The following is a 3,742-nucleotide window of genomic DNA, read 5'->3' on the forward strand; positions in this document are numbered from 1 at the left end:
ACTCAAGTACAAGAGGTAATCTCCCGCAGGGTCGAGGATCGTGTGACGTCCACGCTGCATGAACGACAACGACAGGAGGATATCGCCCTAAATGTTCGCATTGGTGGGCTCCCAAGCGATTGGAGAGGGGAGGGGAACCTCAAGTTTCACGAGTCATTTGCCCGCATCCAATCCGCAATCCCCATGGTACAGTGTGATCCAGCAACAATTACTTCTCTTGCACACGAGCCTCGCACCAATCATGCAATCTACACTTTCAAAACCAAGGTGGACCGAATCAAATTTCTTGAGCAATCAAAGCTTCTCAAGGACACCAAATTGTGGTTTGCAGAAGATCTTACACCCGCTCAACTCAAGCAAAAGAAGGCAGAACTACAAAAGATGCGAGAAGCGCGTACAGCAAGGAAATGGGCAGTCTACCTAGGAGGTAAAGCTATTATTCAGGAGTTTCGAACTCCCAAACCGGTTCCCTCCTCACCCCCTTCTACATAGATTTTGTTCATCTTCATCTTGTCTTATCTTTTTTGGACCCTCAGTCCTTAACTGAGATGTATCCCACAATCCCCCCACGTTTGTAATGTTTTGTCTTTGGTCCCATAGGTCATATCTGACCTCCGTGGACGATAATACATCTATCTATCTATCTCTCCTTCCCCCCTATCTCCACCTATTTCTCCCTCTCTCTATAACACACACACACACACACACACACACACACACACACACACACACACACACACACACAAACTCTCTCTCTGTCTCTCCAAAGCAGACCAAAACACACACACACACACACACACACACACACACACACACACACACACACACACACACACACACACACACTCTCCCTCTCTCTCACTCATTCTCTTTGCCTCTCCACAGTACTAAAGGCGCGCGTAGAGACATCCAAAGAGTAGTTGGCTATCTCCGCGCGCCTTTAGTACACACACACACACACACACACACACACACACACACACACACACACACACACACACACACACACACAGAGAGAGAGAGAGAGAGAGAGAGAGAGAGAGAGAGAGAGAGAGAGAGAGAGAGAGAGAGAGAGAGAGAGAGAGAGAGAGAGAGAGGCACAGGGAGACCTTTGAGAGAGAGAGAGAGAGAGCGAGAGAGAGAGAGAGAGAGAGAGAGAGAGAGAGAGAGAGAGAGAGAGAGAGAGAGAGAGAGAGAGAGAGAGAGAGAGAGAGAAGGCCAAACCTTGGTAGAAGACGCAGACGCAGTCTCTTTTTCACCTTCTCTCTGTCGCAGATGCAGACGCACTCTCACTTCCTCCTTCTCTCACTTTCTTTCAGTCTCTTGGTGTCTCTCTTTCTCTCTCATATTTTTTAGGTGTCACTCACTAACCAATTGCGCCGCATTAAATGACTAAACGTGCGGCATCATTCCGTAGAGATTCTATTTTAATGAACACATGGGGCGCCGCCGGGTGTTAACGGTTATACGTGTTTAGAGAGAGAGAGAGAGAGAGAGAGATAGATAGATAGATTTTATTATCGTCCTCGGAGGTCAAATATGACCTATGGGACCAAAGTTACATGTGATGTAGTATGTGTATGGCTGATGAGTGACTCTCGATGCTCCAAAATTGTAGTGATGAGAGTCGCAATGGAGAGCCCACACTTTGGCTGGGAGAGGAAAGTGTGTAGGTCTAAGTTATGGCTGAAAATGTGAGAGAAGCAAGTTCGGATGTGATCAAAAGCTGAGCACTCTAGTAGTGTGTGGTACTCAGACTCTCGAACTTGCAGTGAGCATAATGTGCACAATCGATTTGACTCTTCTCCATTGCCCCAACGCCCTATCTCGCATCGAAGGAAATGGGAGCTAAACCGAATTGCTGCGATAGTGCGTATCACGGACAAGGGAATAGGCTCAAGCATGTAAGTGTGAGTATGGTTTCTTCTCTCAGCGAAGAACATGGTTTTGTAGTTGGGGGCAATATAGGTGGTGTAATGTATGAAGCGTGACCCACCAGATTTCTCCCAAGCCATAATACATTGGTGTTGTAGAAAAGCTTCATTCACTTGAGAGTCAATTGAAGCATCATGTAGCAAGTGTAATGCATCCCATCTCCCAAACCACTTCTTTATGTCTTGCATCCATCCCGTGCTCAAGATCTTGCTTTTATGCGTCTTTTGAACTTTTTTGCTTGCTTCCCATGCAATTGTAGGAAGTCGATGTGAGGGGTTTTGACGCATCTTTATCATGTACTCCACAACCCTTTCCATGCCCATAACCTCAATTGGAAGAGATCCCGACTCAAGAAGTAGGAGCATATATGGTGTTTGTGTCTTAACTTGGAGAAAGTTTGTAAGAAAACGCTTTTGGACATTCTCAAACTCTTTCCAAGTAGACTTTGAGATGCTCCCGCCCCACACTTCAACTCCATAAAGAAGAACCGGTGTCACCAATGCATCAAAAAGATACTTCTTGAGAACCCAACACTTGATGTTTCCCGCATTACACATGTTCTCAAATGCATAATATGCTCTCTTTCCCGCTTCCAAACGACGCATAGCACATTCATGCCACTTGTGATTGGATGGAACCTCAAGGCCAAGGTACTTAAAGCTCTCAACAACTTTAAGTGTCTCGTTGTTGTACACAATGCATGGATTCTCCTTATGGTTGGTTTTCACAAGCATAACCTTTGTTTTGGATTCATTTACAATCAGCCCACTATGCAAGCAAAAGTTCTCAAGGACAACCATAAGCTTTTGTGCATCTTCTAAAGTGTGTGCTAGAAGCACTACATCATCCGCATACAACAAAAGCATGATTACCGCATTGCAAATAGTGACCTCTTCAATGCCTTCTTCTTGCATAAAGTCAAGTACCATTTGTTCCAATTGATCGATGCATAGACCAAAGAGAGTTGGTGACAATGGACATCCTTGTTTAACCCCAATAGTGCTTACAAAAATTTCTGAAATTTCTCTTCCCATGCGCAATTGACAAATCACCTTCTCATAGATTCGAGAAACCGCAAGCATAAAGTCACTTGGCACTTGGAGTTCTTCCATCCTTCTCCACAAATTGTTACGTGGAATCATATCAAAGGCTTTCTTAAAGTCCACAAAACAACAATACAATTGCTTGCCTTTCAACCGACTTTCCTCCATGAGAACACGAAGAGTGACAAGATGATCAATGGTGCTATGGCATCGACGAAAACCCGCTTGTCCCTTTGCACGCTTGTCATTCTCTTCAGCCCAATCACTCAATTTCATCTCTATTATGCACCCAAACAACTTTGCCATAAGAGACCCAATCATTATAGTCCGGTAGTTTCTTACATTCTTTACATCCCCTCCTTTATGCAAAGGCTTAACCCAATTAGTACTCCAATCATAAGGCATACTATGTTGAAGTGCAAGGTTGAACATATCACACATCCACTCATGGGTAAAATCTCCCATCCATTTGATCATCTCCGGCTTGATACCTTGAAGATCTCCCGCTTTGCGAGTGGCCAACTTTTCAAGCCCACCGCATACATCCTCAATAGTAAAAAAAGACGGCATACATGGGAGTGAACCATAAAATGGCATTTTTTCAGTATTTGCTTGCTCATATAATTGCCTACAATGTGTGTACATATCCACTAGACTCAAGTTACCAAAATTCTCCACCCGCTTGCCTCTCAAGTTTCTCCAAAATCTTCCACATGTATGTGCCTTTTCTTGGACTTGAAATTCTTGTTGCTTTACTTCCCATC

Source organism: Adiantum capillus-veneris, chromosome 11, assembly GCF_014529385.1.
Source record: "Adiantum capillus-veneris isolate H3 chromosome 11, ASM1452938v2, whole genome shotgun sequence".
NCBI lineage: Eukaryota > Viridiplantae > Streptophyta > Polypodiopsida > Polypodiales > Pteridaceae > Adiantum > Adiantum capillus-veneris.